The sequence below is a fragment of the Alexandromys fortis genome, unplaced genomic scaffold (assembly GCF_014885135.2).
Source record: "Alexandromys fortis isolate MF-2015 unplaced genomic scaffold, M_Fortis_MF-2015_v1.1 scaffold_81, whole genome shotgun sequence".
In the NCBI taxonomy this organism is placed as follows: Eukaryota; Metazoa; Chordata; class Mammalia; order Rodentia; family Cricetidae; genus Alexandromys; species Alexandromys fortis.
In genome coordinates this window covers 8,173,456-8,186,371 of record NW_026067960.1, presented here as the reverse complement: position 1 = coordinate 8,186,371, position 12,916 = coordinate 8,173,456, and positions in this window count along the sequence as shown.

Below are 12,916 nucleotides of genomic sequence, written 5' to 3'. Positions count from 1 at the left end.
AAAAAACAACAACAACAACAACAACAAAAACCAGATGTGGAGGGCTGGAGAGATGGCTCAGTAGTTAAGAACACTGGCTGCTTTTCCAGATGGCCCAGGTTCATTCCCAGCACCCACATGGCAGCTCCATGTGCCAGGGACTCTCCAGTGTCTTCTTCTGCCGTCCTGGGGCACCATCATATGTAGTACACAGTTATAATACAAGCCAAGCACCTATACAAATACAAATTAAAAAATCCAGAACTCCCTGTTCCAGCCTGCCTACAGGGAGAGGGGAGGTGGACACAGGAGTTTTGGGCTACTTAGCCTGGAGTATGTAACATGGTAGAACGACAGAAGGTACTGGCTGTCTGGGAGGCCTGCTTCACAAGACTGCCTTCCAGAGTCTGGTGAGAAGCCACAGAGCACAGGGAACCTAGGACGGCTCTAGTCTCAGGTAACCACAAAAGCACATTCCTAGGGTGATAAGGAGCTGAGCCATTTGCCGTGGCAACACGGATTTCAAGGTTTTGGTAGTAAGACAGTAATCAGAGTCCAATGGCACAGTACTCAGTGGCAAACTTTGAGACATAGGTCTTTTGTCAGCTAGGCTTGGCAAGCAAAGAGCTGGCATGCTTTTCTTAGGGTGGTTTGTGTAGCGACCTTGGTTGGACACCTGTGACTCTGACCTTGTGCCTAGCTGTAAGGTTTTAAACTTATGATCTATTTACAAAAAACCTTTAGTCCAGTTTGAACTTGCTCTGAGGTGAAAGTGAGCTAACTGTGGGCAGTCAGCCTGACCAAAAGGAACAAAGCAGCTTTTAAGTGTCATAGTCCTCATAGGACAATAGATCTAGTTATGAAGCATGTCCTGGTATATTTTCTATATTTCAAAATTATACATCTCAATGAAAAGTCATCTTCCTGACCACCTACAAATATGCGTGCCTATACGACTGAGATGTAATCATAAGATTACATATACACATCGCTGATGTGGGAAGTCCTTTTGTCGGTGTGTTGCTTTTATTGGTTAATGAATAAAGAAACTGCTTTGAGCCTATAGCAGGGCAGAAAAGAGGAAAACTAAAGTGAATGCTGGGAGAAAGAAGGCGGAGTCAGTGAGACTCCATGGAGCCTCCAGAGGAGAAAGACACAAGCAGCCAGCTGGAACCTTGCCAGTAGGCCCTGAGCCTCTTAGTAAAATATAAAATAATAGAAATGGGTTAACTTAAGAGATAAGAGTGAGCTAGAAATATGCATAAGCTAATAGGCCAAGCAGTGCTGTAATTAATGCAGCTTCTGTGTGATTATTCCGGTTCTGGGCAGCAGGGAACAAACAAGAGGCCACCTACTACACATCGCAGGAGATTACACGCTACAGCGCAGGTATGGGGAGACCCCAGGCTGCTTTAGCAAGTGTGAGCAGCAGTTCCCAGAGTCGGCAGGCTTTTCCTGGACAGGACTGACCTCCATCCAGAGCCACTCCTCTGGCCGGAGGACGTCTGAGCACGAGTTGTCACCGGCTGTCACTCTCTCACGGCCTCCAACAAGAGAGATCCTGACTCAACAACGTCAGAGAGCAAGTTGTCATCTGAGCTCCACACACGCGGTGGCGTGCACATGCCACCCTCACCCTGCAGCGCGAGTACACACACCCAGGATAAAAGTAAATAGGCGATTGGGGTGCTGACTCAGCACAAAATAGCCCAAGGATTCAAAATGGCCAGGAGACTAAGACATCGCCCCATGGTGTGGTTAAGGGAAAGTTTTTATTGTGTGTGTGTGTGTGTGTGTGTGTGTGTGAGAGAGAGAGAGAGAGAGAGAGAGAGAGAGAGAGAGAGAGAGAGAGAGGCCTAGAGGCATCTAGAAGGGGTCCAGAGCAGAGAGAAAAGAGAGCAGACTGGACATGGCCAGGGCTACCTGTAAGAGAAGGGAGAATATTCAGAGTAGGGGGGGGTAGCAAGAGATAGCGAGGGCAGGGAAAAACCTTGCCGTTGTAAACAACACACACACACACACACACACACACACACACACACACACACACACACGGAGTATGTGGGAGGAGGGAAGCCCGGGGAGGGTAGCATGGACTTTGAAATGTATAACAAGCACCGAGGGAGCCTGGAGACTGTCATGGGGAGCCTGGAGACTGTCATGGGGAGCCTGGAGACTGTCATGGGGAGCCTAGAGACTGTCATGGGCTTTGACACGCAGCCACAGGTACATGTCAATGGAACCATATGTCCCTTCTGCCAGAAGTAAGGGAAATGACTCTTTTGGCAGATGGGAACTGGTTTCACAAGTTCCTGAGCAATGCTGGCTTTTATCTAACTGCCAGGAATCCTCCTGTAGTCCAGTTTGAGCCCATTTCTGAATATATGGACTGCCTTTTGGAGTTTGGGGAACTGGAGTTTCCTTTGGACCTGACATCCAACATGGGTGCTGGGAACTGAACTCAGGATTTCTAGAAGAGCACTGCCTGCTCTTAATCACGGAATCCAGCAGTTGTTCCTTAAATTATGGATCAATCTGGTCTTCTGATTGGAAGGGAGCAGAATCACAGATACATTTAGCTGGTGGGTAGAAGGCAGCGTGTCTGGCTGCTGGGATGGGTGTGGACACTAAAAGGGCCAACTGCCTTTTTGACAAGCACAGTACCTTGGGATCCAGCATCTCCCTTGCTCAGTGGTGCTTGAAGGTGCCTTGTCCATGGCACAAAGCTAGAAACCTGTCGGGAGGGGCATCTGATGGTATCCAATAGTCTCTACAGGGCTCTTCAAGTCACATGGAGCTGAGGAGGCTTGTGCATGTTGAATATAATTAAAAAAAAAAAAAACAAACCCTCCAGTTCCACAGAGACCCCTGTGCATGAGGCAGAAGGAAGAAACCAGTTACAGCAGGCGATGACCGATGACTATTAGTCCAGTCTGCAAAGTGCATCCCAGGCGACGGCTGACAGCCTGCAATGACAGAGCATCTCTCTGCCTTCATCCCCGCAGACAAGGCATCACAAACATGTCTTCAGAGTAAACAGTTACCAGCTCCTCTAGTGGGAGGACTTGACAGCACCATTTGTCACGGGCATGTCATCCCAAACCCACCTGGAGATTGTGGGGCCCATCTGTGCTTGCTAATTGGGAAGCAAAACTTCCGGGTGTTTCTCAGACAGGAGGCAGTCAGGCTCCCCCTCCTCAGGCAGGGACTGTGGGGTAGGCGCCACAGTCTTCCCTGGTGTTAATTTCAAAGAGATGGACGGCTCCCCACTCTCCCGAAAGACTCCCAGCTTGAATGCCCGCTAGAGGCTTAGTTAGCGTTTAAGAAGGTCTACACACATGTCAAGTACATCTCAATTACAAATTCAAAGTAAAAGCTGAAGAAGGCAAGCCTCTCCCTTTTTGAAGCAGGGAAGTTAATCTCTCTCTTTTCTGATTTCTCTTGTGTTTTTATCATACTTCCTGGTTACACTTGCAGAATGCCAACACCAGATCTCCCTGGAGCCTACAGAAGTTGGCATATGAGGTGAGTGACCCGGGGATAGTGAGTGGGACTTCAGGTAGAGGCAGGCTGAAGGGGCGGAAGAGCATGCAGGACAAGGCCAGGGTCAAAACAAGAAACTTCATGATGTGACTATGTGTGACCATTTCTCCTGGCCACAGACGCTGCCTCACATAAGGTCAGGTCTCCTGTGACCCCAGATGCTCTGTCTAGGTGGGAGACCCTGGCTGAGTCTCCTTCCTTCTGCAGCAGTTGGGTCCTGGGGAACAAGAGCTCAGGGGATGGGAGTCCTCCTTTTTTTTTTTTTTTTTTTTTTTTTACAAAGGGATGACAGGGCACACAGCCCCTAGAGCTGCCAGAGCCTCTGGTGTAGTGAGGGCTGCTAGGCTACCTCTCAGAGAGACACACGGCATTACCTGCACTGAGGGTTCCTGCTGCCTCCCTGCCCCCATGACCTCTTCATTTGTCCAGTGCCTGACTTTGCACACATGGTAGGAACTCATTAAATGTGTGCTGAGTGATGTGAGCAGATCTGCAGATGTAGGGCTGTGGGCACAGGTAGGGAGACCCAGGAGAATATATCAGGAACAGGTATATATGAATTCATGGTGGCCAGAGGAGGGACATGCTGCTCCCTTCAGCACTGGTGTCTCCTCTGGCAGGCTGTGTACCATGGGACGTGCTAGAATTCACACTATCCAGGAGCTCAGGGTCTGTGCTATCCTAGGTCCGTCAGACTGGCCAGGTCTACCAGACAAGTCATGATCTACATCATCAGGCAGAGACAGGCTAGGGACCACACCACGGGACAGCACTGGCTGTCCACTCTGCATCAGTTAGAAGTGTGGCCCTGCAGAACCGGCGAGCTGACGAATGGGTGCTTTTCTCTATCCTCTTGCGCTGCTGGAAGCGTGGTTCTCTAATGCAGATGAATGACCGGGCCACTTGGAGGAGCCAGACTGCCGGACAGAGAATGAGGCGATTAAAGGCAATTTGAGCTTAAGAGAAATGACCGGCTCGGACAAACAGCCAGTGACACTGGCTGCCACACTGACCGGCTCCGTGTGTAACGTCAGAATCCCTTTTGTTGGGCCAGGGTAACTGGGGGTAGAGGTGGCTCTTGGGGTAAGGGGCTGCGTGGTGTGCGTTCATCCCCCGTCCACATTTGCCTAGTGTAAAAACTGATGTGATCACTCCGTGGTATGGCTAAGGGGAAGGAAAAGTGTTGTTGCTGTTGTTTGTTTCTTTTTGTTTTTTTTTCGAGGCATAGTCTCACTGTGTAGCTCTGGCTGTCCACTATGTAGACCAGGCTGGCCTTGAACTCACAGAAATCCACCTCCCTCTGCCTCCTGAGGGCTGGGATTAAAGGTGTGAGACACCATGCCTGGCAAGGGAAAGCTTTTATTGTAGATAGGAGACATCCAGAGGCACCCGGAAGAGTCCAGAGTACGTATAGAGAGAAGTAGACTAAGCATGGCCAGTGAACCGGACGGCAGTGAGAAGCAGCAGGCTTCCTGTGCAGCGCTAGAAATGCCCCAGGAGGGAGCTGCTCTGCTCTGTGGGGCTTCGCTCCACTTCAGGAGGCTTCAAGTCATCCATAATCTTTTTGTTTGTTTGTTTGTTTCCAAGGCAGTGTTTCTCTGTGTATCCCCTGGCCGCCCTAGAACTCGCTCTGTAGACCAGTCCAGCCTTAAACTTCAGAGACCTGCCTGGGTCTGCCTCCCAAATGTTGGGATTAAAGACAACCTCTTTAGTTGTGGGTTTTTTTTGTTGTTGTTGTTGTCATTGTTTATTTGTCTTATTTTGATTTTCTGTGCCAGTCTTGGGAATCAAAACCAGGACTTTATGAATGCCAGGCTGAGGCTGTTACACTGATCTATATCCCCCATCCTCCTTTTCACTTTTTGACAAATTGCTTTGGTTTCTTTGGTTTGTTTGTTTATTTTGAGATAGGAGCTTGCTAAATTGCCCAGGCTGACCTTGGTCTTGCAATTCCCCTACCTCAGCATCCCAAGAAGCTAGGATGACAGGCCTCCTCCTCAGGCCAGCTCCTAATCCACAACCAGCCTTGTGAAGATCCTTTGAAACGGGGCCTGTGCAGCTGAGGGGCTAGACTTTAACATTTTATTTTGTTCTTTAAATTTTTTTATTTAACTTAATGTTTTAATTGATTATTTGAAAATTTTACTGAATGCACCTGATCCCATTCACTTCCCAGTCCTCTCAGGTCCACCCCCCAACCCTTACGACCTCCCCGCAAACAAAAGACGAATAGAAAAGAATATCAAGTCTAGTTTGTGTTGCCCATATGCTCACTGTAGCATGGTCAAACTCACAGTGGCCAGTGCTTTAAAGATTAGTGAGTCCTCCCTCCAACCCCCTTCCCCCCCTACCGCCAGAAGCCATCAACTGTGAAGCGCTACACTTCAGCATCCTTATTGCGATTTTTAAGAGTTCTCTTGAATGGCTTCCTGCCTAGACTGGTTCTTTTGTGGGGGGGTTGGGGGGGAGAGGTTGTCACAGAAGCCTCTGTGTCTCTCATTCTCAACTTTGAGTCTGCCGTCAACCACACCACGCTAAGGAAGCTTACTCGCCCCTTGTAGTGACCGGCTGCACGGATCGTGGACTTTTGCAAGGTTTCCGGCTACGGTCTGGATCGCTGGCATCACCGTCTGTAGTTTTGCCATTCTCCCCTGTGCATCCGCTCTGTCCGCCATCTTTCCTTCCAGTTTCATGAGTCCAGTTTTTAAAAGCGTCTTCCCATGGACCTGTCCTTCTCTAGTGTTTCCGGGGACAGTGTGGGCTCTGCAAACTCCTCTGCCGCCGCCTCACCTCCCTTCGGAGCCTCCGGGATGTCCCAGGCTCCTCGGAGGTGCTCTGCGGTGGCTGCAGCAGTTTCATCAGCAGCCATGCTTCAGGCTTTCCTCCTTGATGGTGATAACTTGTTCCTGGGTCTGGTTCTGCAGCACCAGGTCCTCTGCTTGTTCCATCAGTAGTCGATGGAGATGTTGGGTGCACTGACTCAAAGTGCTGGATCTGGGCCCAGATAATAGCCAAATTGGTCGGCCCGAGAGCAGCGGGTCTCATATTCTTTAAATTTTAAAATTTATTTGTATTTATGTATATGTGTGTGTGCTTGCTTGTCTGTATGTGCACCACATGTATGCAGTTCCTGCAGAGGCTAAAAGAGGGTACTAGATCCCCTGGAACTGCAGTTACAGGCAACTGTGAACCCCGTGAAACTAAACCCGAGTCCTCTTTAGAACAAAGGTGCTCTTAACCTTTGAACCATCTCCCCAGATTGTATTCTTTTTGAGACAAGAGTCTCTCTGTGTAACCCTGTCTGGCCTGGAACTCACAGAGATGTACCTGCCTCTGTCTCCCAAGTGCTAAGATTAAAGGTGTGCACCACCATGCCTGGCCCTAAACTATTATTTTAAATAAATTAACTTAAAAGAAAAACAAAGCTGCGCAGTCTTAACACACGCCTTTAATCTCAGCACTTGCGAGGCAGAGGCAGGAGGATCTCTGTGAATTTGAGGTCAGCCTGGTTTACAGAGCGAATTCTGGGGTAGCCAAGGCTACAGATTGAATCCCTGTGTCAAGAACCAAAATGAACAAACAAACAAATAAATGAAAACGAACAAAAAGCCAGGACTGGAGAGATGATGACTCAGTGGTTAAGTGTACTGGCTGCTCTTCCAGAGGACCAAGGTTTGTTTCTCAGCACCTCACGACCATCTGTAACCCTAGTCTCAGGGATCCAATACCATCTTCTTACCTCTGTGGACAGCACATTAACATGGTACATGGCGTATATACAGGTGTCTTAGTTAGGGTTTGTATTGCTGTGAAGAGACACCATGACCACAAGTTTTATAAAGAAGATACTTAATTAGGCTGGCTTGCTTACAGTCTCAGAAGTTTGTCCATTACCATGGTGGCATGCAGGCAGACATGGTTCTGGAGTAGTAGCTGAGAGTCCTACATCTCACAGGCAACAGGAAGCTAATTAGGACAATGGGCAGACTCCTGAGCACGGGAAACCACAAAGTTCATCCCCCACAGTGACGCATTTCCTCTAACAAGGCCATATCCACCCCAACAACCTCCTAATAGTGCCACGCCCTAGGAGATTATGGGGCCAATTACATTCAAACTACCGCAACAGGCCAATAGTTTAGGCATAATTTAAGCTAACTCTTACATCTTAAATTAATCCATTTCTATTAATCTGTGTATCACCATAAAGCTGTGGCTTACCAGATAATGTTCTGGTGTCTTTTTCCTTAGGCAGCTGCATGGCATTTCTCTGACTCTGCCTACTCTCTCTATATATCTCTGTTTCGATTTCTTGCCTGGCTTTACTCTGCTAAGCTGTTGGTCAAAACAGCTTTATTCATCAACCAATAAAACAACACATACACAGCTGGACATCTCACATCACTAAATAAGAGTAAACATTTAAATAAAGAATTCATACTTCATCCAGTAACTGGAAAACTTCAGTAAACTACTGTTGTTTGGAACAACATATGTGAGTTTATCTTCTGAGCTATGCAGTTTACAAATCCTTAAATACGGATCGAGTATTACCAATGCAAATTTCACGTCTAAATTGAGTGTGTGGGAGAATAAAATACATGATGGATTTCAGACTCTGTAGGAAAATAGACATTTCTTATTCCTAGTCTATGTCAAAGGACTAACACTTTGGATGCATCAGGCTAGATGAAATATATTATCAAATGTGTGTATGAAGCTGCCATACTGAAGCCAGGCCATGGTGGCACACACTTTTAATCTCAAACAAACAAAAATACCGTAATGTGGAGGCTAGAGTGACGGTTCAGTGGATTTGAGAACCTGAGCTCAGCTTCTAGCCCCATATTGGGTGGTTCACAACCTTCTGCAACTCCAGCGCCAGAGACATGACGCCCTCTTCTGGCCTCCGTGGGCACTGCATGCATATGGTGCACATACATCTATGCAAATACATAAAATATTGAAAAAAAGGTCAAAATGAAAACCTGTTATTTTGTAAGTAAAAAAAAATCCCTAGTTAAAATAATAAAGGGGTCAATAGAATTCTACCAGTGTCTTTTTATTCTTGGTCTATTATTATTGAGCCTTTTTTTTATTCTTGAAATTGTAATGCAGGCTGTTTGTCTTATCAGCAGTCACCAGGTGCTTTAACCCACTGAGCCATCTTGCTGGCCTCAAATGGAGACATATAAATTAATTACACGTGTGATTTAAAGGCCGTCTGCTGAATGCACACCTGGGAGCATTGCACCTGTAGGGATGTAACCCAAAAGAAGATTTAAATAAAAACAAAGCCTATAGGTAGTGCATGCCTGACATCTCAGCATTCAGGAAGCCAGGGCAAAAGGGTCTCTTTAGCTCCTGAGCTTGAGGCCAGCCTGGGTTATGTAAGGGGGAGGCACAGGGGGTGGGCCAAAGACAGTCCTGTACTCCCAGACTGGCCTCAAACTCACAGTCTTCTGGGTTCACCCTTCTGAGTGCAGGCATGACAGGCATGTGCCATGATGCTAGGCCAAGCTGCCTTAGGTCTGAAAACCAATGTCTTCCGTAGTTCTGAGGAGCAGGTGCATCTGGGACTGTGTTCTGACTCCTGCTCCAGGGTCCTGGAGAATGCTGTCTGTCTGGCATCTGTTGATCAAGGTGCAGAGGATGTTTCTGTGCCAACACTAGCTGCAGGTTATAGCCCTGCAGTCTTCAGAGCATAGAATTAGCTGAGCAAAGAGCAGTAGGAATCAGGCTCAGAGAGTTAAACCAGAGTCCCAGCACTCGGGAGCCAGAGGAAGGCGGGTCTCTGTGAGTTTGAGGCCAGCCAGGTCTACAGAGCGAGTTCTAGGACAGGCTCCAAAGCTACACAGAGAAACCCTGTTTCAAAAAACAAAAACAAAAAAACAAAACAAAACAAAAAAGTGTTATATCCATCAGCCCATAATGCACCTGGTGGCTTCAACACCTACAATGTGCTTTGTCAATGGAGGAAAGAGGCCTCTGTGATACACCAGGAAGAGCCCAGGTCGGCCTCAGAGCTGGTCCCAGAACACACAGACAGGGCTTTACTTTGGTGGATGATGGAGCCTGTGACCAGGAAAAGGCATTGCTGACCAGAGGGCCAGTGTCCACCGGCCATGGAGAACATCATGGGCCATGGAAGCCTGAGAGGTTGGCTCCTGGATGACAAATGAAGCCAGTGTGAACCAGTTAGGGAGGTGTCTGGCTTGTCTCAAGGAGACTGTGGCCCCAGCCTGGTCAGCGGTGACCTAGGTTGGGTGTCAGCAGCTCTTGAAGCGGTTATGGCCAGGCCCAGGCAGATCATGTCCATGCCGACGGTACAGTGAATTCATGAGTCTTTGAACCTTGGCTGAGGTTTTTGGTGTTGTGAGATACAGCATCACCAATTAGGAGCCTTGAAACAACAGAAATATGTTAGTTTTCCTTTCTTCTGTTTTAGATTTATTTTATTTTATATGTAAGTGTTTTGCCTACATTCAGGTACAAACACCACATGCATGCTTGGTGCCTATGGAAGTCAGTGGAGGTCATCAGATCCCAATCCCCTGAGTTGGAGCTAAGGATGGTTGTGAACCACCATCTGGCTGCTGAGAACCCAACCCCAGTCCTCCGAAAGAGCAAGTGCTCTTAATAACTGAGCCATCTCTTGTAACACGAATTCTAATTGGTCTTAAATAAAAACCCAGAGTCAGATATTAGGGGGTGAAAGCTGAGAGACTAGAGAAGCAGTGCAGCCACTAGAGAGACCTTTTTTGTCTACCGAATCCTTAGACCAAAAGGGTGATCCTGTCCTCAGACTGCCTCCCCATGCACAGCATCCCCAGATGGCATTTGAGCTCCTGTCTCCTCCTGCCTTGTATTCCTCTCTCCGTCCAGCCATATCCCTTCCTGTCTTCACCTCCCTAGTGCTGGGATTAAAGGTGTGAGCCACCACTGCCTGGCTCTGTTTCTCTTTTAGACTGGATCAATTTTGGGTGGCCCAGATGGCCTTTAACTCAGAGATCTGTCTTATCTCTGACTCCCGAGTGCTGGGACCATAGGTATGTGCCACCACTGCCTGGCCTCTCTATGGGTGACTAGAGTCTTAGCTCTGCCCTCTGACCTTCAGGCAAGCTTTACTTGTTAGATTATGAACAAAATATCACTACAATCTCTACAGGCCCTACTACTACAGTTTTAAAGTTCAGAAGGTCAACAATCTCTAATAAGGTTCCGGTGAGGTCAGTTTCTTTGGCGAGCCAGGGAAGAAACAGGGTGTCTCTTCCTCCCTCTCTCCACTTCAGGTGCCACAATCCTTGCTTCCGGGCTGGAGGGTGCAGCTCTCCTGCTGCTGCCCCCACGTGCTCGAAGTCTGTGTCCTCTAGTCTTCTAGTAATGTCTGTCTTCTGACTTAGGGGCCACCGCAACCATGGGGAACTCATCCTGATATCCCAGCCCTTCTTATTTGCAAAGCCTTTTCTCTAACGAGACCCCCGTCTCAGGTGTGTGGGGTAGGACTTGGATTTCAGAGGACACCTTCGGACTGTGGCTCATTCATGATCCCTAGGATCTAGTGCCGAGCAGACCAGTGGACAATCAGGGCGTCTCTTCCTCTGAAAGGAAGAGGAAGCTGTGGTCTAGGTAACAGGACTGAGGGGAGCGGATGACTGAGCAAGTGAGTGAGAGCCCGGTACTTCCCACGGTCTGCAGCCTCGTAATGAAACAAAGTTAAAATTAGAGTGAGCTGGGCAGGGTTGCTTAGACCAGTAACCCTGGAACCCAGGGAGTGAAGAACAAGGATACTCATGAGTTTGAGCCCAGTCTGGGCCAAACGGCAAGCTCGAGGCGGGTCTGGGCTACAGAGCGCAATCCTGTCTCAACATCTCAACAAATAAACAACACACACACAAAAGAAAAGTGGTGTACGGGCAGAGGCGGTGACCTCACACTGACCGCAAGACCTTGTCTTCCAGGATTGTCAGAGGGGAAGGGTAAAGAATGGGAAGTCTGGTCACCTTGCTGACTGGATAGTTACATTTTTACTTTATTTTTTATTGATTTATTTATTTTTGTTTTTTCAAGACAGTCAGGGCTTCTCTGACTGTCCTGGAACTCATTCTGCAGACCGGGCTGGCCAACAGCTCAGAGATCTGCTTGTCTCTGTCTCCTGAGTGCTGGAATTAAAGGGGTGCACCACTACACCCAGCTACATTTGTAACTTTATGAAATTTAAAAAAAATAGGGAGCAGAGTATCTTGCAGCCCAGGTTGGCCCTCAATTCCCTGTATATCTGAAGGTGACCTTTAGCTTCTGATCCTCCTGATCCTCCTCCCAAGGCACGGGCCACCGTGCCTGGTTTATGATCACACTAGCCAAACACTTTATCAATAGTACGGGTGGAGGCAAGAGCCTTTACCCACAGAGCCATCTCGATGGCCCCTCCTTCTTCACCTCCTTTTTATTTGGTAGTGGTTGTGGTAGTGGTGTGTGTGTGTGTGTGTGTGTGTGTGTGTGTGTGTGTGTGATGTATATGCATGCATGCCTGTGTATGTGCTTGTATGTGAATGTAGACGTATGCATGCCATAGTGCACATGTGGAGGCCAGAGGACAACCTCAGGTACTGTGGTCCTCACCTTCCACCTTGATATTTTCACCATTGTGCCTGTCAGTCTCGCTGACGCTGGGCCACAAGCTTCTGGGGATCCTCCTGAAATCCTGCTTCCCATCTATCCTAGCACTGAGATTACAGATTTTCTCCCAGGTCCTTACACATGTATAGCAAGGGTTTTCCTCCCACTCCGCTATCTCCCCAGCCTTCCCTGTGGCTCTTTAATGCACAAACTACCATGATGGAGTGCCCCTGCTGCTCAATTGTGTCCCCAAATTATGTCCCAAATAAAGAGGCGTGGTTCTCTGCTTAGATGTTGTGGGGACAGGAAGCCTTTCTGTATTAGATTACAGAGATCTTTGAGACAGGCTTTTTGTTTTATTTTGTTTTTAGACTAGAGTCTCAATATGTAACCTGGAACTTGCTATGTAAACCAGGATGGCCTCAAACTCACAGAAATCCATCTACCCTGCCTCCTAAGTGCTAGGATTAAGGGTGTGCACCACCCCGCCTGGCAAGACAGGTTATTTTGCTTTCAGATGTCACCAAGTCATTTTATCCAGGATCTGAATGAGGGTTTGTGATTGTGCACACCGGGAAGGAGCGTGCCTTGCGTGTTACCGCGACGGGGCTGTTGGCAGGAAGAGTCTGAGCCTCGGCAAGCAAGTGTGTGAGCTGCTTCCAAGTTAGATATATATGTGTGTATAGATATATATATACATTTCTGCAGCTGTGTAGAACGCCAGGCAGCATGCTCACCCATCTGTTAGTGGTGATTATCCCGGGGGGGGGGGGGG